The sequence below is a fragment of the Hemicordylus capensis genome, chromosome 5 (assembly GCF_027244095.1).
Source record: "Hemicordylus capensis ecotype Gifberg chromosome 5, rHemCap1.1.pri, whole genome shotgun sequence".
NCBI lineage: Eukaryota > Metazoa > Chordata > Lepidosauria > Squamata > Cordylidae > Hemicordylus > Hemicordylus capensis.
Window position 1 is genome coordinate 49,695,630 of NC_069661.1, and position 26,966 is coordinate 49,722,595.

General features: G+C 42.3%; 1 non-coding gene across 1 annotated transcript; it reads left to right on the forward strand.

The window, feature by feature from the left end:
- The first annotated feature begins 26,638 nt into the window (after positions 1–26,638).
- On the forward strand, positions 26,639–26,746 carry LOC128328649 (U6 spliceosomal RNA). Its single transcript, XR_008309357.1, has one exon. It is a non-coding gene; the product is annotated as a U6 spliceosomal RNA (small nuclear RNA).
- Positions 26,747–26,966: the final 220 nt, after the last annotated feature.

Consider the following 26,966-nt stretch of genomic DNA (forward strand, 5'->3'; position numbering starts at 1 on the left):
CTATCAAGAATTTGCAGTGTTGCTGTGGACAACTACGCACAATTCATGTGGTTAGAAGAGTTATGATGCTATGGCCTCTGCATGGAGGACAGCCATGTGGAAAGATGTTTTGGCAGCAGGCCCCATGATGGTAATATCTGAATCATACCTTACTTCCAAGTAAACAGCTATAGGATCCGAGTGGAAGGCTATAATCCAAAATGGGTTTACTCAATAGAAAGTTACATTGAAATCAATGGGAATTATTAAATGTTTCAGAATTTCAGTTAAACTATAATAGAATTCTGTGTCCAGTCTCAGGTTTACAACCTGCTATAAGGCATCATCTCATACTGTGTGGGAGATGGCAACAGTAAGCCCGTCCTGTATTCTACCAAAGAGAACCACAGGGCTCTGTGGTCACCAGGAGTGGACACTGACTTGATGGCACACTTTACCTTTATATTTAATCCATGTCCTTTTAAAGAAGACTGTGCTTAACCTGAGATAACATTTTTTAAAGCTGGCAACTACAATAGAAGGAATTCCTTCTTAACCCACCCAATAGAATAGGAGTTTAATTTACAGTGTATTTTATCTGTGAATGCCATACTTAGCGTAAAGGGAAGGGAAGGGTGTAACTTATCTGGATTTCCTTGCCTTTGAAGTTTGGTTATGAATTTCTACAGCCCATTCCTATTTTAATTCCTTTTTCAATTTATTTGGACAAAAATAATTGTATACACATATAATGGCAAAGAAAGCTCTCGAAGCCATGATACCAACAGTTTCTAAACATTCTAAACAATATTCATTTCTGCTCTTATTGAGAGAAGTTGACCTGAACAAAACAACACTCTAATGAGATAGAGTTATCTGTCAATAGCAGATGCAAAATAGTATTGTAATTATGATTCATATTGCAGTTGTAAGATAATGAAAAGCCATTTCATCAGTGTAGATGACGTATATGTGCCTACTGTAGGCGAATCAGGAACTTGGATATTATCCTTGATGTAGAAATGGATAATATACAGATAGAGGGCTCTGAGAAATTCAGTGCTGCAGAGGGGAAGTAACTTGCCTAGGGAGCAAGAGGGTACTGGTTCGAATCCCCGCTGGTATGTTTCCCAGACTATTGGAAACACCTATATCAGGCAGCAGTGATAGAGCAAGATGCTGAAAGGCATCATCTCATACTGTGTGGGAGATGTCAATGGTAAACCCCTCCTGCATTCTATCAAAGAAAACCACATGGCTCTGTGGTCTCCAGGAATTGACACCAACTCATCGGTACAACTTTACTTTATACTTAGTCCAGAATTAGATAGTGCTCCAGGTCTGCTACTGCGGCAATGCTCTAAGTCCACAATGCTCCAGGCTTCATCTGGGCTCAGTGTCACTCAAGTGGTAAACTTGTATATGGATTATACTACTTCATACTGCAGGCAGGGGCTTGTACAGGTGAAACTCAGAAAATTAGAATATCGTGCAAAAGTCCATTAATTTCAGTAATGCAAATTAAAAGGTGAAACTGATATATGAGACAGACGCATTACATGCAATTAATTTGTTATAATTGTGATGATCATGGCGTACAGCTCATGAAAACCCTAAATCCACAATCTCAGAAAATTAGAATATTACATGGAACCAAGAAGACAAGGATTGTAGAATAGAACAATATCGGACCTCTGAAAAGTATAAGCATGCAGATGTATTCAGTACTTGGTTTGGGCCCCTTTTGCAGCAATTACTGCCTCAATGCGGCGTGGCAAGGATGCTATCAGCCTGTGGCACTGATGAGGTGTTATGGAAGGCCAGGATGCTTCATTAGCGGCCTTCAGCAATTCTGCATTGTTTGGTCTCATGTCTCTCATCCTTCTCTTGGCAATGCCCCATAGATTCTCTATGGGGTCAGGTCAGGCGAGTTTGCTGGCCAATCAAGCACAGTACACTGTATACTTTTCAGAGGTCCGATATTGTTCTATTCTACAATCCTTGTCTTCTTGGTTCCATGTAATATTCTAATTTTCTGGGATTGTGGATTTGGGGTTTTCATGAGCTGTACGCCATGATCATCACAATTATAACAAATTAAGGCTTGACTTATCTCGCTTTGCATGTAATGCATCTGTCTCATATATCAGTTTCACCTTTTAATTTGCATTACTGAAATTAATGGACTTTTGCACGATATTCTAATTTTCCGAGTTTCACCTGTATAATTGAATTCTCCATAAGCAATGTCTAATGGAGTTTCTTGGAATGAAAGGAGACTGGGAACAATTTCTGGGGCTGCTTGTGCCCCAGAAGTGGAAATGTTTGCATTCTGCACAATAACAACTCCTGGAAAGTAATTAAAGCTACAACTCCCTTTCACTTCTGACTGCAGCTTAGCCCTGGCTGAAGTAAAGCCCCGTTTTCTACAGCAAAGCATCCATGCATATGGAAATGGAAGTGTTAAGATTCCCACAGTGGACCATGCAAAACTCTGGAGATTTTTGAGCAGTGCTTTGGGATGTTGGCAAAATGTAGGCAGAACAAAAGTCCCTTTTCATGGAATTATCAACCAATTCAACTCTAGCACAGGGAGGTGGCTCAGTTGCACATTATTCGGCATTCCTTGATCTCTGAAAACTGTCGTTAACTCTGCTGCTTGTTCAGGACTCTTCCCACATGTGAATATGTGATTTCAACTGCAGGGACTGAAATATTTATTTCATTCTTAGTTTAAAGAATGTTTATTAAAACAGCATTGTATAGGGCAGAATAAAATGGAGTATGCTCTGAAAGATTTTTCTTTATCACAAGATGTATTATTTGGCTTTCACTGTCATAGTCAAAAATCTATGGTGGATACAGGTGAAGCAGCGGGGTGGATACAGGGATAACTAAATGCAAGGGCTGCAGAGGAGGTGTCAGTCAGTGGATACATGGAAAGACCAAGAAGCAGACATAGGGAAACCCCAAGGAAATACAGTATATGGGGATCTGAACGCAACTGGGATCTTTCACCTGAGATGGTAAAGCAAACCACAAATTATATGTTGAGCACCAGATACCAAGGCTATTCTCACGCACAGGCAAAACCAGGCTAGGGAAGGCCAGCCTGGTTTTGCCTGCATGTGAGGACTGCCAGGAGCAGTGCAGCTCCCAACAGCAGCATGGTGGGAAACTCGCAAGGGAGCCCCAGCTGTTAGCTTGGGTTAAGCCAGTAACTGATTGTGTGTCAGTGTTGTGTGGTTCCGCGTGGCGCACACACACCAGCAGCCTCCCAGCCCATGTCAAAATACTCCCTATAATGCACCATGTACTTGTGAGGTGCATTATGGTAATTCCGGGGGTCTCCTGGCCCCCAAACCTCCCTGCTGCCAGCAGAAGCTAGCAATCATCTGGGCGGGCAATCCGCCTGCTTTGCAACAAGAGGATCATCTGTGGGGAGGGTACATTTTTCGAGGCTTCCTCCTCTCACCCCTTCAAGCCCTTTTTATGGATCATGAGAAAGGGCTCAATATTTTATTGCTTGACAGAATCTGAGTCTCCACCTGAAATACAAAACTGAAATAATAACTTCAATTCAGTACATCCATTCAATATCAGAGTTTAGTTTCCTTTGATAGTTCCTGTTTCCTTGGCAAGCATCCACACACTCACACACTAGACCAGGGCTGCTCAACTTTGGCCCTCCTGCAGATGTTGGCCTACAACTCCCATAATCCCTGGCTATTGGCCACTGCGGCTGGGGATTGTGGGAGTTGTAGTTCAAAAACAGCTGGGGGGCCTAAGTTGAGCAGGCCTGCACTAGACAATGCCTTAGCTTACCACCTAACCAGTGTTCCCTCTAAGAGGGATTCCTAGATGTTGTTGACTACAACTCCCAGAATCCCCAGCCAAAGGCCATTTCAGCTGATGAAAGCCAAGTTCTGTACCGTTGGAGAGTTAGATGTTCTTCACATGAACACTATGAAGTGCTACCTTTTTCATGCGCAGGGGCAATGAGACAGGTGGAACTGAGGGGTCTCATTGTGTGGATGAGACAATACTGCTGGGACGAGGAGGGGTTTAGATTTGTTAGGCACTGGGATAAATTTTGGGGCAAGCAAAGCTGGTACAAAAGAAATGGGCTCCAGTTGAACCAAGATGGAACCAGACTGCTGGTGCTTAAGATCAAAAAGGTTGCAAAGCAGTGTTTAAAATGATTCCTGGGGAACTGAGTGTCAAAAGGAACTAGGTGGTATCTGGTTTGGCAAGCAAAATCCCCTAAGGATGGTTGTCCTCAAATATCTCAGTTGGCTTTGGCTCATTGATTCCGATCTCTAACAGTAACTTGTATAGCCATGTGGCTTCTTGACATTCTTGGCCAGCTGATATGTACTCCACTTCTGTGGATAAAAGCACAACAATTGACTGCTTCCAGGTAGTCCAACATATTGCTCCACCTTCATAGAAAAACAGATTTCCACTTGTGGACACAACTGGTACGGTCCTCAGCCCAATCTGCATCCATGTATCCATTAGTTTGGGGTTGCTGCTATCAAAAGTTTCAAATGCACTGTACCCTTCAGGTATATTTCCAGCCTTTTGACTACAGCCCAGTCATTCTTGGTTGGTGCACTTACTCTTCGGATCAGAATTTCCACTCCTGCAGGTATGTCTGGCCTCATATCTGTTGCTATGAACAGACTTTTCCCAATTGCTCTTCTGTATGGACTGTTGTCTGGAAACTCCAAGTTTCCAGAAAATACTAATTAGCAGTGCTCCCTTGCCTGTGCACTTCAGCTGTAGCTGGGGCAGATTAAAAAATCACCCTTCCTGAGCTTTCTAACAGTAGTGTGATCCAATTCAGCTTATATGCAAGTGAAGCATTGCCAAGGAAGTCCAACACAGATGTGTTGTCATCAACTCTTAGCACCATTTAGAACTCTAACTTCATGTTTACATCCTTCAGATGTGTTGGACTTCAGAAGAGGAAACTTCTCAAAAATGAGGAGATTGGTAAAAAGGAAGTTGAAAGTCAAGAGGGCCAAATCACTCCAGAAAGCATGGAACTTACTCAAAACCACAATAATAGAAGCTCACTTGGAATGTATACCAAGGAGGAAAGGTACCACCAGGTTCAGGAGGAACCTGTTCGCATGGCTAATAGTTTCAAGGAAGCTATAAAAGGGAAGAAGACTTCCTTCAGAAAATGGAGGTCATGCCCCAAAGAGGAGAACAGAAAGGAACATAGATTCTTACCAAAAAAAAAAAAAAAAGTAAGGATACAATGAGAGATGCAAAAAGAGAATTTGAGGAGCAAATAGCTAGAAGTGTAAAGGCAGAAAACCTGCCAGGGAGGCGGTTGGATCCTTAGATGATGAGGGCATGAAAGGGGTTATTAAGGAGGATAAGGAGATTGCAGAGAAACTGAATGAGTTTTTTGCATCTGTCTACACAGTGGAGGATGCTGACCATATATCCACCCTGAACCTAAGCTTTTCAGATTTCGAGGCTAAAGAACTGGGCCAATTTGAGGTGATGAGAGGTTATGTTTTAAACTGTCTTGAAAAACTAAAAGTTAAATTGCCAGGGCCAGATGGCATCCACCTAATAGTTCTGAAGGAACTCAAATGTGAAATTGCTGATCTCCTAGCAAAAATATGTGACTTGTCCCTACAATCAGGCTCTGTACCACAGCACTGGAAAGTAGCTAACTTAATTCTGATTTTCAAAAAGGGATCCAGGGGGGATCTGGGAAACTACAGGCCAGTTAGCTTAACTTCTCCAATCTCAGAAAATTAGAATATTACATGGAACCAAGAAGACAAGGATTGAAGAATAGAACAATATCGGACCTCTGAAAAGTATACAGTGTACTGTGCTTGACTGGCCAGCAAACTCGCCTGACCTGACCCCATAGAGTATCTATGGGGCATTGCCAAGAGAAGGATGAGAGACATGAGACCAAACAATGCAGAATTGCTGAAGGCCGCTAATGAAGCATCCTGGCCTTCCATAACACCTCATCAGTGCCACAGGCTGACAGCATCCATGCCACGCCGCATTGAGGCAGCAATTTGTGCAAAAGGGGCCCCAACCAAATACTGAATACATCTGCATGCTTATACTTTTCAGAGGTCCGATATTGTTCTATTCTTCAATCCTTGTCTTCTTGGTTCCATGTAATATTCTAATTTTCTGAGATTGTGGATTTGGGGTTTTCATGAGCTGTACGCCATGATCATCACAATTATAACAAATTAAGGCTTGACTTATCTCGCTTTGCGTGTAATGCATCTGTCTCATATATCAGTTTCACCTTTTAATTTGCATTACTGAAATTAATGAACTTTTGAACGATATTCTAATTTTCTGAGTTTCACCTGTAAAGAAGAACAGGCCTTGCTGAAGGAGAACCAGCATGGCTTCTGCAAGGACATGTCTTGCTTCACAAACCTTTTGGAGCTCTTTGGGAGTGTCAACAGGCATGTGGATAAAGGTGATCTGGTTGACATAGTAACCTTGGCTTTTGACAAAATTCCTCACCAAAGGCTCTTCAGTAAACATAATAGTCATGGGATAAGGGGACAGGTTCAATTGTGGATTGGTAACAGGTTGAATGGCAGGAAAAAGAGGGTAGGAATCAATGGAGAGTTTTCATAATGGAGGCCAGTGAGAGGTGGGGTCCTCCAGGGATCTGTACTGGAACCAGTGCTCTTTAACTTATTCATAAATGATCTAGAAGTTGGGGTAAGCAGCGAGGTGGCCAGATTTGCAGATGACACAAAAACAATTATTTAGTCTAGTTAAATCCAAAACAGATTGCAAGGAGCTCCAAAAGGATCTCTCCAAACTGGGGGAGTGGGAAATAAAATGACAGATTCAGTTCAATGTAAGCAAGTGTAAAGTGATGCAGATTGAGGCCAAAAACAAAAACCAACTTCATATATACACAGATGGGGTCTGAGCTGCCAGTTACTGACCAGGAGAGAGATCTTGGGATTGTGGTGGACAGCTCATTGAAATTGTCCACTCAGTGCATGGCAGTTGTGAAAAAGGCAAATTTCATGCTAGGGATTATTAGGGAGGGGATTGAAAATAATATTATAATGCCCTTATACAAATTTATGGTGTGGCCACATTTGGAGTACTGCGTGCTGTTCTGTTCACTGTAAGTTAAGAAGCTTATTGTAGAACTGGAAAAGGTGCAGAAGAGGGCAACCAAGATGATCAGGGGCCTGGGGCACCTTCCTTATGAGGAAAGGCTACAGCATCTGGGGCGTTTTAGTTTGGAAAAGAGGTGACTATGGGGAGACATGACAGAGGTGTATAAAAGTATGTATGGAGTAGAGAGAGTGGACAGAGAAAAATGTATCTCCTTATTTCACAACACTAGAACCAGGGGTCATCCCATGAAACTGAAGGCTGGGGAATTTACGACCAACAAAAGGAAGTAGTTTTTCACACCGTGCATAATTAATCTATGGAATTCTCTGCCACGTAGACATATTCATGGAGGACGTCTATCAATGGCTACTAGTCTGGTGGCTGTGGGCCACCTCCAGCCTCAGAGGTAAGATGCCTCTAAATACCAGTTGCAGGACAGCAACAGCAAGAGAGAGGGCATGCCCTCAGCTCTTGCCTGTGGGCTTCTCAGAGGCATCTGATGGGCCACTATGTGAAGCAGGATGCTGGACAAGATAGGCCTTGGGCCTGATTCAGCAGGGCTGTTCTTATGTTCCTAGCAGCACACATGCATCTAGCCAATGGGACAAAACTTAACACTGGGAACCTAATGTGTCCCTCTTTTATACTTTAATTGGCCAGGGAGAGGTGATAATGGGGTGGCCATCCTAACTGGCCCTAAATTGCATCATCTCCCATTTTCTTCCCCCATCCCAGTCCAAGTGTCTAGAACATGTTTCATAATTGATCATGCACCATCTTCATGGTTGCTGTGTGCACTGCTGATATTTGACCCACACATTCTCTCTCTGATTCCTTATCTCCCCTTAACATTCATGGCTTCTGCTTGATTCAAAGTAACATATAATTTCCTAATTCTGACTATGCCACAGCTTCACTCACGCATACAACATAATTCGAAATTAGCTATTATATTTTAAAGCAGCATAAAGCTTCAAAGTATGGCTCCTCTGGATAGCTTAAGCAAGTGTCTGTCCTGATTATATAACTCTTGTTCTGTGAATATTTCATTTTCCTGTCCCCCAATTTGGTATTTGTAATGGTTTGTCTGTGGGCCCTCCAGTCAAGAGAGCAAAATCCTGGCTACTAGTCATTAGTCCAGAACTTCTTGTAGGCTAACATCACTAGCATAATGTTTACTTAAACACTTGGATGTTCAGTTCTATTTGACATGTCAAGCACTGACATGTCAGTGAAAAGATGAGATTATAATTGTCACTGCTGAAACATTTTCCTTTTGAAAATAATGCAGATTTCCTAATGACAGTTGGAAACTCTGTACTGTACAATGGCACTATTCATCTTTTCAAAAATGTTACATTAATTAGTTCCCCTCATGAGGTTGGAAGAATCAGAAGTAGCAAACTGTGTAGCATAATATATGTGTCTACCAGTAGGAAAATACTCATTGATAAAAAATGTCTTATAATTTAATAATTTCCTATTTAATGATTTCCTGTTAGCAATTTTAAATGTAAGCTTTAACACACACAAAAATTGTAGTTATAATTTGATATTCCATTTCTTCTATCTGTATTGTTTATAGTAATGTAATGTAATGTAATGTAATGTTAATGTAAACCCCTAGTTTAAAAACCATATGCCCCATCCAAAAAAAAAAAAAAAAAGATGGAGAGAAAATATGCAATTAGGGAGGGAAAACAGGAGAGGTGTTATATGGCTTTGATCTCTTATTCAAGCTGCTCAAAATTTTTGTACTAGGTTTTATCTTATCATGCTTATTAGAGTTTAATTTTTATTAGATGCATTCCCCCACCCCACCTGCTTGGGAGGGCCCATACTCCAGGAATGCAAACTAAAATTAGTGATGAATAAAATAAACCCTTATACAAGTTTATTGGGCTATCGAATGCACTCCCAGCAGAAATTCATAATTTGAGATCATTGCTGTCCTTCAAGAGAGCCCTTAAAACCTACCTATTTGGCCTGGCCTTCCAGAGTTTTAAATGATTAACTGTTTTAAACTGTTTTAAACGGTTGCCCTGATTTTCAGGGCTTTTAGCTGTTTTATTGGTTTTATTGTGTTTTAATAGTTTGATTTTAATTGTTAATTTGTTTTAATTGTTTTTATCATGTTGTGAACTGCCCTGAGCCATTTTGGAAGGGCGGTATAGAAATCTAATAAATAAATAAATAAATAAATAAATAAATAAATAAATAAATAAATAAATAAATTGCAAGTCTCTGGGCGGTTTACAACAAAACAATAAAAACAACAGATAAAAAAGATTACAACCGTACAACAATTAAAATGTAACACATTAAAACTATTAAAAACAAAATTGAAACAATATCTAATTAAAAGCCTGGGTGAACAAATGTGTTGACTGCCTTTTAAAAAGTTGTAAGAGATGGGGAGGCTCTTATTTCAGCAGGAAGCGTGTTCCAAAGCCTCGGGGCAGCAGCAGAGAAGACCTGTCCCTGAGTAGCCACCAGCTGAGCTGGTGGCAACTGCAGACAAACCTCTCCAGATGATCTCAGTGGGCGGTGTGCCCAGGGCCTCCTTCAAGTTCACTAACCTAGATGGTATCCAGTTGCTGCTGGATATTTTTTTATTAGTCTGTCAAGATTTGCAAATGTTCAAAATGTCTCATTTTTGCTGCTGACTTGGGGAAATTGTCACCTCCTACTAGACTGCTTTGTGCTAGACTGCACAAAAACTTAGAAATAAGTATGTTAATTAAATTGCTATTCTGTCTTGTGGAGATCATTTGATATGAGTGTTAGGGGGATTTTCAATGAGCTTCCTCTTCTAGATAAGGAACCATTTTGTGTGGTTGTAGTCAGATTAATGGTTCATAGTCATTTGATTTTCATGCAGCATGTTTTCCCCCTTGTGCTCTAAACAGAATCTTATCTTGTGATGATCTTTGTCTGTGAATAAATACATTTGACCAACTGACTGATATTTAGTTGCTTTCCAGTAGCCTCTGGTTATTTTGACAGCAGACTTTGTTATCAATCTCTCTCCCACTTCACTTCACGGCTGCACAGCCACTTGGTTTATTACACCAGCAATTGCTATGAGAGGAAGAGCATCAGGAGGTGATGGGGACTGCTGCCCTAGTCTCCTTTGTTAGTGGACAAGAGGGTAAGAAACAAACATTGGCCTTTCAGCTTGTGGTAGTGGTGGGAATGCCACTGCCTTCTGCTCTTTATGTGACCCTCCCCCTCATCATGGAGACATCTGAAGGGGGATACAAGAAGGGGATGGCACATCAGCTAACCTTTGTAAGAACAGGGAACTGCTGAAACAGCCATAGCTTCTATTGAACAGTATCGAGATGGAAGGAGTTCTGACAGGGCAAGGCATCAGAGGTATGTTGTGTCTCCAACTGGAGCGTCCAACAGCCAGTCTTCAGCACTTCTGACACACCAGCCTTCTCTTGCTGTGGTAAGCTTGGTAGACTGAGCTGTACGCTTCAAGCATACCATCTAAGTTAGTGTTTCCCAACCTCCCACCCTGCACAAGGCACACTTAGAATAAGAGGAAAAATTTGGCCCTGAAATGAGAGTGATTTTGTGTTTCTTTGTGTGGTGGCAAAGCCACTGCAAGATTAATTGACTTTCCCACTCTCCTTGTGCATTATGTGGTGAGTCAAATGTAAAAGCCAGGAATGTGAACTCTCCACATTTGGAGCTGATGCACTCAATAATGCAGAGGAAAGGAGGTACCTTTTCCCAAAGAAAGCATAAAGGAGTGAGTCCAGTGAAAAACAAGGAGTTTAAATGTTTAGCTTTTGCAGCTAAGTCACATCTTTATGCCTGGGAAGGGGGTGCCTCCTACCCAGTGTATAATGGAGCAAGTCAGCTCTAAACGTGGGGAGTTTCAACTCCCCAATTTTGGAACTCCCAGAGTGAGTCAGCATGGCACACCAGCCAGTGTTCCACAGCACACTGGTTGGGAAATACTGGTCTTGCCTGAGCCTCCTAGACAACTGACTTCAAGTTTGATCCCAGCACACCTGGTTCTATAAAGATCTGACAGGAGCTTTTCTCCTCAGGCTGAGCAACCTGTCTCTAACATATGGGTATGAGGCCTAGCTCATGCTTACTTTTCCTACTTGGTCTAGCTCCTGCACCCTTTCCTTACTGATGCTTTGGGTCTTGACCTCTGCCTGGCTTTGGCCATGCACCTACCTCTGGGCCCTCTCATTCTTGTTTGTGGCTTGGTTGGAAAACTGACCATATTGGCAGAGGTTCTAAGCAGGGGCGTAGCTAGGGTGGGGGGGGCATGTTCACCCCGTTCTGTGGCAGCCCTTCAGAGGGAGGGAGATAATTAAGAAAATAGGGTGGGGTAGAGCTGGGGAGCCCTCAGGAGCTGTGGCCCCCGGGTTCTTTGAACCTATCCTCTCAATTATAGCTACACCCCTGCTTATAAGGACTGATTGTAGGTTTCCGTGCTACATTCCTTTCTATGCTACACCCATGTCAGGTAAAGATGTATTTCCTGTCAGGCCTTCTCAAGCTTTGCTAGGTATTTGGCCTCGTAACTCTTTGATTTGTTTTTATTCTCGGCTGCTTTTGGATTGTGAAAGCACTTTAAAAAAACTGTTTTATTGTTTTTATTGTATTTTATTATACTTTTACAAAACTATTCTAAACCACCTCAAGTTCCTTGGAAAGTAGGCAGGATATACATTCTTAAATAATAAACAAATAAATACATTTCTTTGTGCTTTTTATGTGCGACTGCATTGGCGGGATTACGCTAGTGCACTGATGTAATATCAGCCCTAGGACTGTATCAGTATCCTTTTCTGTCATAGCTCTTTTTCTGGGTGGCTGCTGACCAGTGATCACATCCGTGGTGCCAGATTCTCTTTCACTGATGCAAGAGGATTTTTGGAATTATACTGTCTTGCTCAGTGAATATGACTCAGAGATAAAATTGTTGTTCTTAAGCATATAATTACACTTGGAAACAAATTGTTTTAAATAAGTCACAATATATCATGCAGAGCAGCTCTTTTTATCATATACTTCCGACATATAAGATTGGAAGAATTACAGATTTTGGAATGTGGTTTCTTCAAATCTTGTATGTCACTTAATTCTTGTGATTTTACAAAATTCCTAACTTTCCATTTATCTAGAAGGCAAGAAAGCAATCTTGTGGCAGCTAGGGTTTTATCTGGAGCTGCCCGTTGGGATCACATCACACCCATTTTGAAAGAGCTCCACTGGCTGCCAGTTTGTTTCCAGGTCCAATTCAAGGTACTGTTTTTGACCTTTAAAGCCCTTAATGGTTTGGGTCCAGGATACCTGAGGAACCACCTGCTCCCAAGGGTTGCTGCCCACTTGACAAGGTCATCTGAGAGGGCTCTGCTCTGAGTGCCGACAATGAGGGAGGCTTGGTTGTCGTGCATGTGGAGCAGGGCCTTCTCTGTTGCTGCTGGAATACTCTCCCAGTGGCTATTCGCTCCTCGGTCTCCATCACAGTTTTTAGAAAGTTTGTTAAATCTTGGCTTTTTACCCAGGCTTTTATATGATTGTCTCTACTGCTGTTTCTTTGTATTTTGTACAGTTTTTATGCTTGCATTTTAAATCTTTTTAGTCAGATTTGTTTTATATTTTAGCTTAATATTTTAATTGTGTCATTTTAATAGTCTTCTTTCTAATTTTTGTGTAAACCGCCTTGGGATTGTTTTAATGAAAGATGAGATACAAATTTAACAATAATAAATAAATAAAATCTGAGTATTTTCAAGTTCCTTAAGAAGTTCTGTCTTTCCTCCAACTGACTGAAACACTTGCCCTAGGAATTTTAGATCTTTCTCTGACTAATCTTCTTAAAATAGAATGTGAAAATCCTGTGGGAGAATCTTGGTTATTTATAATTAGTGGAAGTACAGAACAAGTGAATAATAACATTAATCCTAGTCTAAAGAAGAGAACTATGGGAGTCTTTAAGCCATGATGATTGTATGTATTATATTGTATATATTCTCTCTCTCTCTCTCTCATATCATGATTGAATTCAAGGCAGTATACATAGGATTCCCAAGTGTTCTCCCACTAACCTAGACCCAGGTTTTTGGGGTGTTTTTAAAAATTTTATTTTTAAATAGTAATAAAATACTGATCAAGATTGTTGGATATCTTCATCAGTGCTGCTGTACAAATATTGTGATGTACAAATACTTTCATGCTACAGGCTGTAAAAAGTAAGGTGCAATAAAATGCAAGGTGTTGCATAACTTAGCTTAACCTCTCTCCCACTTCTGCTGCGCTAAAGTAGGAACCCTAGGAAGTCCTATGCACATCCTTGTATTGAGAATCCCTGAGGACAGAGATTATTATGACTGCTAGATACAAAAAATAATAATCCAAGAAATGATGTAAACAAGCACATTATCTGTAACTCAGAATATAGGAACCGGGTCAGCTTTTATCACTTAGGAAGCATGTAAAGTGTACTAAGAGAGAAGTGTTTAACTTTCTTTTATTTCAGTCTTTGTGCAGAGTTAGTAAAACAGTAATCTTTTTCTTAGTTTCCTTGTAGCTTTTTATAAAAGGATGTACTCAATAAAAGTGCATTCTGTTAAAAGAAAAACACAATACAACCAGTGAGAGTTTCTTTCTGCAATCTAAATGTGGCTGTTATGCTATGCTAATGAAAAGACTGGGGGAGGAAGCCCTTCTTTGTTGTAATTGTGTTTAACCCAGTGGGACTCTTTGGTCCATAGTAAAACTGGGGAAAGAAATACTAAGGGAATAACCTAGAGACACTTAAGACTCCAGTCTCATAAGGAGGAGGTTGCACGTACAAGCATTTCTGAATGAATATCCTCACTTGTTTTCTTCTGCTGGTAGCAGTGTGGGCATCAACCTTTTATCAGCAATGAGAAATTGGACAGAGGATGGGAGGAACATAGGAAGCTGCCACATACCAAGCCAGACCATTGGTCCTTCTAGATCAGTTTTGTCTACACATACTGGCAGCAGCTTTTCCAAGGTTGCAGGCAGGAATCTCTCTCAGCCTTATCTTGGAGATGTCAGGGAGGGAACTTAGAACCTTCTGCATGCAAGCATGCAGATGCTCTTCCAAGCATGGCTCCATCCCCTTAGGGGAATATTTTACAGTGCTCACACATGTAGTCTCCCATTCATATGTAACCAGGGTGGACCCTGCTTAGGAAAGGAGACAAGTCGTGCTTGCTACCACAAGACCTGCCTGGAGAGGAAAATTTTACTCTGAACCAGTGTTCCCTCTAATATTTTACATCTTTGTGCAGAGTGAGTTTTGTTCTGGGTGGAAATATCAAGGCAGTGTGTGCACATGTGCATTCAGAATGGGACCTTCCTGATTCAGCTTGAGCGGGAACTAAAATTAACTGAGCAGACATTAAAAAACAAACCTGTGAGCATGCGCACATGCTCATGCCTTAGAGGGAACACTAATTTCAACCTGTCTGGAATTTTTCTTAGTAGGTAGAATTGCACAGACAATCTATTTTACCATTCTGTGAATTATTGTGTGTTCATGGCCTTTGTTTTGAAACATAGGAAACCTCACTCATTGAGATCTAGTAATCTGAAATGTCTCTCTGTCTGGAGTTTCCCTTATCAGATAGATCTGCACATGTACATAAATAAATAACACAATCCAGCATAATGAAACACTTTCAACTCTTATTTTCGTGGGAGAGAGTGCTGCATTTGTATACCAACTATTTAATAAACACCTTGCAGAAACTAGTCTGTCTTGTCTTAGATGATATCAGTAACTTTTCAAATAAGAGCCAAACCCAGACTCATTCCTTTTGTTTTCCGAGTAGCCTTTTCCCCTTATATGAAGGGCAAAATGAATGTTAAGTTTTTGGAGGAGATATGGTTACACAACAATACCACAGAGTTATATAACCAGATGAGCAATATAAGTGTATTCTATTTTGGTCTGATTTTCACTTACTAGAAGACTTTCAAAATCTCAAAAACTAGTGATATTCCTGCATAAAAAGCAGGTTCTAGCCCATACAACCTTATGCCTAGTCTGCACAACTTATGCCCAACAAGCCAAATACAACCCAGTCATGTAATGGCCTGCTAAACATCACCCCCCCCCTTTTTTTTTTGCAGTCCCAAGTAAGTGTGAAAGGAATTGAAATGCAATCCAGTTTAATTAAGGCTTTGCTGGCATTAATTGTAAATATGGTACCCTCACTTTAAAAGGGAAAGCCTAGTGGAACTCTGGGGAAAAGGGAGGGGAAAACCCCAGAAATAGTTCTAAAGCTGGCCTAGACATAGAGAAAAAAGCTTGTACAAGTATCTGCTGAGCTCTGAAGCAACAAAAGTTTGATTTCCCCCCACAATCTCCTTGCAATGTGGTGTAACATTTTGGCAAGCCAAACTGGAGGGTGAATTTAACAGACTTCACCCCCAGGAGCTAACTTATCCAGTTCTGCAGGACCAAGTATTACAAGAGGAAATTCCTGAAGACAGTAAGAAGGGTCTTGTTAAGAACTCCACAGGCAAGAGGCATTATGGCTGATAATGATTTAGAAAGTCTGCTTATTATGGAGGTGGAAGGACTTTTATATCAATTGCAAGAGGAGCAGTTAAAAGTAGTGTGTGACTCTGAGCATTTCTGGGCCAAATCATTCTAAGATTGCAATCAAGAGTCATTTTGCTTTGCTCAAATATGTTGTGCAACATTTAAATAGTGCTGAACAAAGAGAATTAAAAGATGAGAGCCTGTCCACATTATTGAAAGTGAAAGATCAGACTGAGTAGTTCAGAACTGTAACTAAAGAGAAGGGACTACAGAAACAATATCTCAAGAAAACAAAATGATTAGAAGATCAGCTCCAGAAAAAAATGGAGCAGGAAACTTTTGGAGGAGAGAAAATCACATATGGGAGTGGAACCAAAACAAAGGAAAGATTTTAAGATAACAAGACATATAGGTAATCCTCTGCAAAAAGGACAGACTGAGTTTCACGAGCTTGACCTATCAGATTGAGGGTGGAGTCCAAAAGGGTTACAGTGCGGCAGAAATCACAGAAGCTGTAATTAAGGCTATTTCCCCTTCACTTAGCCTCAGAAACTACCTGGAAGGTAAAAGAGCTTAGCAAAATGGAGACACATTAAGGAAAAATGTGTCTACCATAAGGAAAAAGCAACAGAGCTGTATTTATTCTTGTCAATAGCAGTGTACGAAACCCAAGAGACAGCCCAGGACTTCCTAGCTAGATTAATGGATTTGCATGAATTGAAAGCACGTGCTACTGCAGGTGTGATGTCTGAACCCACCCACATCCGGTTCTCAAACTCTCTTTGTCTCACAGGATGCTCACAGGATGGTAGACTCTGGCTTAAAGTATGACCCTGCCCTTCTACAAAATATGTTACTCCACTCCTTCCTGGCAGTATTTAAGAGTGATAACATCCGGATCTTGATGCAACCTCATTTAAAGGACAGCCAGATCACTGATGAGCTTTTATTTGACAACTGAACATGGTTGTCAGTAAGGGATGAGAAAAGAACCAACAAGTTGTTCTAGTAAGAACTAATCAGCCTACATTCCTTTCACTGTCTCTATAACTGGACTAAATTTGGTTCAAATCGGGGTCCACAAGTTAGATTTCTTGCACCTCAAATGTTCATGCGTCTGCCATCTTGGATCGAGGTGGATGACATCATCACAAACTACACCACTGAGGTGTCCCTGTGTGTGTCACTCACTACAACTGTAGCAAATTTGGTTCAAATCAGTTAGACTGTCCACAAGTTAGTGCACTTGTGCCTCAAAAGTTTATGTGTCTGCCATCTTGAATTGGTGTGGATGACATCATCACAAACTATGCCATTGAGGTATCCCTGTATAGCACTCATTGTAACTGTACCAAATTTGGTTCAAATGGGTTAGGCAGTCCACAGATTATCTGGCTTGAGCCTCAGATGTTCACACAACCACCATCTTGGATTGGGGTGAATGACATCATCACAAATTATGCCATCGAGGTGTCCCTATGTGTCCCTACAACTGTAGCCGATTTGGTTCATATTGGTGCAGGCATTGCAAAGTTGATAGGGGGGCCACATGGTGTAGAATGCCAGGTGATCTCATAAGCCTACTGGAACGAGGCTAAAAATGGGGAAGTGGGGCCCTAGCTAAGACTGTAAAACTCTAACTGTACAACACCTGCATCTAGAACCTGAGCCTGAGGGAAGTGCAGTATTACCACCCAAGCCAAAGAGCAATTCCTTGCTGAATCCCTTGCTGAAGGAACTCAAAGCTAGCCTTGAATCAGAGGTTAAAGCTGAAGTCAGCCTTTTAAAGCAAGCTGTTTAGAGTGCCAACCAACATGTGAACTATGAAAATATAAGAGACACTGATAACCAGTATCAAAGAAGGGGCTGAAGAACCTGCCAACAGACTGCTGGGTCGAGGCCCAGTTTTAGTTATCCTTAGATGATGACATCTTGACTGTTCCTATGGTTGTCAGCTCATGTGAAATAGAGCACATGATCACTGGCTACAATGTTATTGAGGAGATGGTAAAACATCATAGTAGCAGTTCAACCAGGAAAGCACTTACATCCAATTTCCTCAGCAGAATGAAGCATGTGTTCCCACATGACGATACTTGAAAAGTGGAGACTTTAGTAAACCTCATTAGAGGCAATAATTCTGGTCAATTAAGTGGCCTTAAGGTAGGGAGAAGGGATGTATTTTCCCTTCCTTATATGAAAAGATCATATATGTGAAGTGTTGAGACCATGTACAGCCTCACCAGGAAACCTTGCTTGCTATATTTGAGCCAGATCCAACTGCATTGTGGCCTGAGGACCTGTACCTTGAAGAAACATTGGCCTGGATACCAAGAGGAGTACCCTGCCAAATAAATATCCCAATCAGTAACCCCACAAAACATTATATCATCTTGAGAGGACAAACCCCACTGGGAAGTCTCCACCAGACCAAGTGTGAAACTCCAGTGGATATTCAGCGACTGAAAATATTTCAAGTAACTTCAGACTCAAGAGCCAATAGCAATAGGCTTACACATTCTGAAGCCCGTCAGATGAAGGGAGAAGAGGAAAATGTGTTGTTTGAACCAGCAGTGGATCTAAGTCACCTCTCAGACCTATAGAGGGAACATCCCAAAAGATGTTGAAAGAAGAATCTGGAGCATTTTCCAGAGATGGAGACCTCGGGCAAATTCCCACACTGTAAATGCATACCAATCTGCAAGACCAACAACCAGTTCAGAAGACATACATCTCAATCCCACACCCATTATATAAATAAGTAAAGGAATATCTGCAAACCTCCTTAGCAAAAGATACATTACAAAATCAAAATCTTCATAACCATCTCCAGTGGTCTGTGTTTGGAAGAAAGATGGGAGCCTCCATCTCTGTAAAGACTATCAGGAACTGAACAGGAAGACAATATCTGATGTGCAGTCCATCCCTCAAATTCAGGATGTGCTTAACAGATTAGAGGGAAAAACCCGGTTCTCTGTTGTGGACCAAGGAAAGGCCTATCACCAAGGATATATCACTGAACAAAGCTGACAGCTGACTGCTTTCATCACTCCCTAGTTCAATATATGAATGGATCCAGACCAAATCTATGAGTGGATCCATCACTCCCTGGATCAACATATGAGTGGATACACCTGGGGCCTTCCAGAGGTGTGTGGAAGAATGCCTAGATGGACTCAGGGATGACATTTGCATTTCATCCTTAGATGATGTCCTAGTTTACAGTGGAACATTTGAGGAACATTAGGAGAATGTGAGAAATGTGTTACCCAGCTACAGAAATAGGGCATCAAGCTCAAAGCTTCTACGGGCAATTTTTTTACAAGAGGAGTGCACGGATGCTGGTCTCTGCTGAAGGTTTCAGAATGGATCCTGCTGACACTTTGGCAGTTCACACCATGGCAGAACAAAGCTCCAAAGACCATTGGGGAACTTCACAAACTACTAGGGTTTCTTTCCATTGGAAGTATATCCAAGATTTTTCTTGATTAGCTAAACCTTTGTATGACTTGTTATATTCTCCTTTAGGATCTGACATGAATGATTCTCACAGAGTGACTAAAAAGGCACAAAGATGGCAAGAACACAAGGGATTCCAGGGCCTATACCCTCCAGACAACCAATAACTTGGACTGAACATCATCAACAGGTACTGAATGTGCTGATTGACCACCTAGTGAAACCCCCAGTTATGACATACCCAGATATGCCATTGCCCTTTCTTTTACATGTAGATGCCTCCAACAAAGGACTTGGTGCAGTTCTCTGTCAATGACAGGAAGGCTGACTCCATGTTATTGGGTAGTATGGGTCAAGGACATTAACAGCAGCAGAAAATTTTTTATCATATGCACTCAGGGGAAATTAGAGTTTCTGGCTCTGAAGTGGGCAGTCACAGACAAGTTCCAAGACTATCTATATTACCCCCCCCCTTTCACAGATGTGAAGACACATCTCTTCAGCCAAGCTTTTTAGCTATTTAGTGGGTTTTAGCTATTTTAATTTGAACTTATGTTTTACATTTAAATTTCTTGGCTTGTTTTAATGTTGTAAACCACCTAGAGGCTTCGGTAGTGGGTGGTATACAAATAAATAAATAAAATATAAAGATAACTATATTACCAACATTTGCAGTTGTGTCAAGCAAAATAAACCTCATTGCTCTGATAAAGCCGTACTAATGAATATTGTTACTGCAGAGGCTTCTGAGTTAGTGTCTATTGATTTCATGCATTTAGACAGATTAGAGGAGGATATGAATATATCTTAGTTCTGGTGGATCGTTTTATGAGATTTGTGCAGGCCTATCTTACCATCAATAAGTCTGGGGAGACAGCAGCAGACAAAATCTTCAGTGATTTTATTCTGAAATCTGTTTTTCCAAAATGACTACATCATGATCAAGGTGCAGAGTTTGAAAACCATCTTTTCAAAAGACTTCAGCATTATTGCAACATCAGCTCCTCCTGTACTAAGTCATATCATTCTGAAGATAATGGTCAAGCAGAGAGAATGAATTGTACACTGCTGGCTATGATGTGCACTTTGCCAGAATAAGGTAAAGGTAAAGTGTGCCGTCAAGTCAATTTCGACTCCTGACGCCCACAGAGCCCTGTGGTTAAATAAAAGGCCAATTGGAAAGACTCTCTTAACAAGGTGGTCCATGTCTACAATTGTACACAGCATGAAGCCACTGGATTCTCTCTCTTTTATTTGTTGTTTGAGAGATCATCATGCTTACCAATAGACATTGCATTCGGGCTTTCGCCAAGCACTGTGTCCTCATCAAAAGACCACATCAATTATATATACAGATGGAAACAAAAGATGAAGGAAGCATAAGAATTGACATCACAATATTCCCAAACATATGCTCTCCAGGGAAAATTCTGTTATGATCAGGGAGTACATAGTCCTACCCTTAGCCCTGGAGACAGGGTGCTAGTTCAGAAACTTTTTGGAAGAGGAGACCCTGGCAAGATGAGAGCTTATTGGGAAGACAAAATACTTGTCATGCTCCAGAGGAAAGGTGATGGCCTTGTATATGCAGTGTGAGAGGAAAATGGAAATGGGGACATTAGGGTCCTTCATTGTAATCTATTACATTCCTGTCACTTTTAACCACAGGAACAAACTTCAGTTACCCATGAATTACACAAGAAATCAAAACACCACAAGAGTACTGTGTATCCCAGCTCTAGTGAGTCGGACACTGACTCCAACTCTTCAGATGATTAAGATAATCTATATTACACCCCTCTAGCAAATATAGGACACATAGTGGAGAGCACTCTTGTCCCAAATGCACAAATCATTTTTCCTTCTGGTGAACCAGAGCTTAGTCCTGCCACCCCTGACCTTTCTGACATTGCAGATCAACCTGTGGATTTACCTGAAGAAGGTGTGGAAAGGTTGGAATCTTCTCCTGCACCTGAGTTTGGGGAGGTGCATGAGTCTGAGTCTGCTGGATGTCATCCAAATGTGGCAGGTCATCCAGTGAGAGAAAAATGGGCTGCACATGTATTGACCTATGACCAATTTAGAAATTGGTCCTGTTCCAAAAGGAAAAGAAATGTAAAGTAGACACCAGCAACAGCCATTGGAGGGATGCTGTGCAGGGGTTGGTCACAAACAGTTGCTCTCTCCCTACTAAATATAAAGGAATCACCACTTTAAAAGGTGCCTCCTTGCTCAGACTGCTTGCTTAGCAATCAGGAGATGATAAGTTGATATTTCTTCAGTGTGTGCTAATGGCTAGAAGGTGTTTTTACTGAATGTGCAATTTATGTGCACAGTGCAGATCTACCACTACTACTGCTACTGCCACTACTACTACTACGATTTATATTCCACTTTTCATCCAATTGTTTAGTTTAATAATAATAACACGGTCTGTGCACCAGGAGGGGTGGGGTGGAAAAGATGTGAGCAGCTTTCAGCTAGGACACAGACGTCAGAAGTTAGTCAAAGGTGGCCAGAGAGCTTTTATCTGGAGTTAACCAAAACTGGAGTGCAAGACTGGCAGACTGCAGCAATTGCTCTCTGGGAATTTAATACAGGATCAGCACTTTTGCTGCCTGCTGTTGACATCTATTTGATTCCACTATGCTGGGCATATATGCATTTTAAAATAAAGTAGATATTGCAAAAACACCATATAAGTCTCCAGTGCTCTCTCATCCAAAGAAAACTGAACCGTGCAGCAACATCCATGGACTTCTCATTGCTCAGAGAAGAAGAGAGCCTGTAACACTGGTGTCAGAAGTGGGGTGGGAAACAAGCCAACCCTATAGTACAACCACCTGTGTTACACTGATTGTGATTGCAATATGATGGGGTGTCACGACCCTGGTCCCTCCACGGCTATTCTCTTGTTTACTTCTCCTTCTCACCTCCCCCAAGCAGGGCTTCAGAGTCTTTGGTGGGAGGGGGTTTGGTTCACCTGAGTCCTCCTCCTCCAGGCTCCTTGGGGCCACTGTGGCTGTCTCTCTCCAGAGGTAGGGATGTGCAAAAAATTTCGGGCACAGAACGATCTGTGCCCGAAACAAACAATTTCGGGTGATTCGGGACTGAACCGAATCACCCCCGATGTCCCCCGAATTTTTTCGGACACGAGCCGAATCACCCGAATTTCGGGCAAAAAAAATTCGGGTGATTCGGTTCATGGTTGATTTTTGGCGATTTTTTAAAGTTTTAGTGACTTTGGGGCAGTTCGGGGGCATAGCATGGGATTTGGGCAAAAGGAGTGGGGTGGGGTGGTAGCGCCTAATGAGTGCAGGCTACCACCCCAATTTCAGGGGGATTGGGCAAAGTCCTGATTTTTGGTAAATTTCTGAAAATTTCATGTCTTTGGGGCAGATTGGGGCATATTGGGGCAGAAAGTGGGGGATGGGGCAGAATAGTGGGGTGGGGTGGTAGTGCCTCATGGGTGGAGGCTACCACACCAATTTCAGGGGGTTTGGACAAAGGGCTGATTTTTTGAGAATTTTTGAAGTTTGGGTGTCTTTGGGGCAGATTGGGGGCAGAAAGTGGATCTGCCCCAAAGGAGTGGGGTGGGCTGCTAGATAGTGTCTAATGGGTGGAGGCTACCACCCATCCCCAATTTAAGAGTGATTGGGCAGGGGGTGAATTTTGGTGAATTTATTTTTATGAGGTTTGTCTTCATAAGGTGAAGTGTGCTAAATTGATTACTTCCTCATATTATTCATAGTAAAGGAAAGTGTGAAAAAGTGAAAGTGGGGTCATGAGAGTTGTTTAATTGAAAAAAATCTCATTTGCTATGATAGAATGAGAATTCACACCTCAGAAGTTTTTTCTGAGGTGTGAATTCTCATTCTATCATAGCAAATGAGATTTTTTCCAATTAAACAACTCTCATGACCCCACTTTCACTTTTTCACACTTTCCTTTACTATGAATAATATGAGGAAGTAATCACTTTAGCACACTTCACCTTATGAAGACAAACCTCATACAAATAAATTCACCATAATTCACCCCTCTGCCCAATCACTCTTAAATTGGGGATGGGTGGTAGCCTCCAGCCATCAGGCACTATCTACCAGCCCACCCCACTCCTTTGGGGCAGATCCACTTTCTGCCCCCAATCTGCCCCAAAGACACCCAAACTTCAAAAATTCTCAAAAAATCAGCCCTCTGCCCAATCCCCCTGAAATTGGTGTGGTAGCCTCCACCCATGAGGCACTACCACCCCACCCCACTCTTTTGGGGCAGATCCACTTTCTGCCCCCAAACTGCCCCAAAGTCACCAAAACTTCAAAAATTCTCAAAAAATCACCCCTTTGTCCAAACCCCCTGAAATTGGGGTGGTAGCCTGCACCCATTAGGCACTACCACCCCACCCCACTATTCTGCCCCATCCCCCACTTTCTGCCCCAATATGCCCCAATCTGCCCCAAAGACATGAAATTTTCAGAAATTTACCAAAAATCAGCCCTTTGCCCAATCCCCCTGAAATTGGGGTGGTAGCCTGCACTCATTAGGCGCTACCACCCCACCCCACTCCTTTTGCCCAAATCCCATGCTATGCCCCCGAACTGCCCCAAAGTCACTAAAACTTTAAAAATTCACAAAAAATCAGGACTTTGCCCAATCCCCCTGAAATTGGGGTGGTAGACTCTACCCATTGGGCACTACCACCCCATCCCAAAATTTTGCCCCTGGGCCCCTTTTTACCCCCCCGAATCGATTCGGATTCGGATTAAATCCGAATCCGAACCGAATCAAGGGTGATTCGGGTGACCCAGATTCGGGCACAAAACAGAACGGGGGTGATTCGGCTCGGGTCCGAGCCAAATCACCCGAAAATCCGAATTGCACACCCCTATCCAGAGGCCTCCACCACTCACCCTCCAACTGCCCCTCATCACTGGCCGAACCTGCCTTAAATCCCTCCTGGCAACTGATGCATCCCACGCCCCCACGAATCGGACCTCCGCCCTGCCATATCAGGCTGTTCTTACCATTATCCCCCTCGGCTGTGCCTCTGTCTGCTGCTGCCTCCTCCCTCACTCATCCCTGCCCTTCCCCTGGCCCCTCTAGCCCAGCTCCTTGGTCTTGCAGTGTCTTGGCTGGCAGCTTGTCAGGCTGCTCTGCCTGGCCGCCTGCCCCACCTGGGGCCTTTCTGGCCAGGCCTGCTGAGGGAATGTTGGAGCTGGTAAGGCCTGCGGTGGGGGGGTGCTGGACATGGGGAAATACTAGGTCAGGCCTGTCTCTCCTGGACCAATTAAGACATGCACAGAACTAGGTTTGGGAGGAACAGGGGCGTAACTATAATAGGGCAAGGGGAGACAGTTGTCTGGAGCCCATTGCCTTGGGGGGGCCCAGAGGCAAGTCGCATGACTGACTCTCCCAGCTGCACACCTGCCTGGGCTTACTTCAGTTGTATTCATCCTCCAAAACTGATGTGGGTGTTAAGACCTGGCGCTACCAGAACAGCATGTCTTTCTCTAGTATCATTAAATGACTTGCATCATTCTATTGTGGCACATAGGTAGGTATGTGTATATATCTATATCTATCTATATCTATCTCTATCTCTATATCTATATCTATATACGCTTTTTGTTACCACTATTCAGCCACATTTAAGATTTCTTTACTTCATGACCTGAGCTTCAGTGAAGGGGGTGCCATTTTAAATTCTTGTCTCTGGGCCCACTCCAACCTTGCTACGCCCCTGGAAAGGAACGTGTTTTTCCCCCACTCTTAGCAAATACTGAATTTACACTAATATGGTACATTTTTGCTCTCACTGAGTTTAGAGACTGTACATGTAAAAGAAACACAATTTTCCTTTGACTGAGATAGAACAGGGCTGCACAACTCCAGTCCTCCAGCTATTGTTGAACTACAGGTCCCATCAGCCCCAGCCACAGTAGCCAATAGAGATGATGGGAGTTGTAGTCCAACAACAGCTAGAAAGCGAAGTTGTGTAGCCCTGAAATAGAACATGGTTGAACCATTGAGGAGTATTTCATGTTGTTGGCTCCATGCTTTAATGCTAAATCAGAAATCTAGGAAGCACTATAGAAGTATCTTCTGAGCAGTATTCACAAAATGATGTTCAGTTATGTGGATGTTGTGCAATATCCTTTTATGTTGACTGGGCCATTCACGCTAGCCTCTTTTAAGACCTTGGACTGCCATGTAGAGAGGTCACCAATTTTGGGAATTGTAGGCAATTGCTGTATGGTATGCTGATGGTATTGCTGTATGGTATGCTGTATGGTATTCTGTTCAACAACCACCACCATTACTCCGTGTGGAAGCCACTCCATGTGGAATCTTTTGGAGAGAAAGTCAATAGCTATATTAATACATCATGACTGTACATGAGCACTGTTTTGTTTTTTAAGTTCCTTGACAAGCCTACAACAATCACATTAACTTTTTGAAATGGGCCAAAGAAGCAGATGATGTCATACCATGTAGCCCATTTCAAAGTCCAGCAATTTGTTGATTTCAGCTAGCAATGGGTGGCTTCAATTGGCAAAACCACATAAAGTGAATTTCTAAGTGATGAAGTAATGTTAATAGTGTGTTGCATCTTTTATCCAAGGTTCTCACTGTGCTTATCTATGGTAAAGTGACTAATGCTTAATGAACTTTTTCAGCATTGCAAAACGTGATCACTCAGATGAGATATCCACCCATCCTGACCTGGGCTATATTTAGGTTGTTGGAGCAATCTTCTTAGCCTTCTAAGCATTGATTTTCACAATTTTAGTTACTATGAAAAGTAAAAAAAAAATTGTAAAAAAAGAAGAAGTCACCAGTACTCTTATCTTGGTATATAGATATAGATAAAGATATAGATATGCAATTAATACATGAAGTACCTCAGACAATCAACAGTAGGCGCAGCAAATTGTAGTATGCCTTGCAGTTGCCACATAACCCAATGGACAGTTTTCCTCTGATGGTTGCACACTGTTCTGGATGCAAACAGCTAGAGAAGTACTAATTTCATAGACAACTTTAGCACCCCAACGTCCACTAGCCCACTCGTGGCCCTTCTCACACAAAGGGGGCATGGCCAAGTTCCAGAAACATCCGGTGCAGTGCTTCAGAGCTGGTTCCCCAGCTGGGATTGCAGCACCTGGCAGTTTTGTCTTCATTCCCTGCCTCCCTGCTCTCCAAACCTGAGGCTAATGCACTCACATGGCCTGTTTAGCATGTTTCATCATTTGTTGGCATAAACAAAGAGAGCAGGTAATTGTATTTCCATGCCCAGGAATTCAGGTGAACATATTGTTTATGGAACTAAAATACAGGCGAATACAATGCTTCTCAAAGTAGTCTTTATGTTCCTTAGCTGTATCCATAGGATATATATGGGGGCTGTAGGTGCAGCTACAAGATACTCCCACCAATACAGGTCAATGCTTATCCCTGCTAACTGGACAAAGAGTGGATCACCTTCTATTTAGTGTGCTGACCTTGGCAGCACATATTCTAACATTGGAACTATACAGAGAAGATTAGCATGGCCCCTGAGTAAGGATGACACCTTATATTTAGCAGTGGGAGAGCAACCATCCCTACTAGCAGACCCGGAGCACAGCAGCTGCGCAGTTTCCCCCCTCCCTTCCACCCCAGTCCGTTCCCCATTCTCTCCTCTGCTGTTCTCCCCCCTCCCAGCCCCCATGCCCGCCACAACAGCCCCAGTTGCTCTGCCAGCCTCCGTCTGGCCATTTTCGGGAGCCCGCCCCCGCCACCACCCACCCAGCCAGGATCCTCTTGTCAGCGCAGCTCAGCC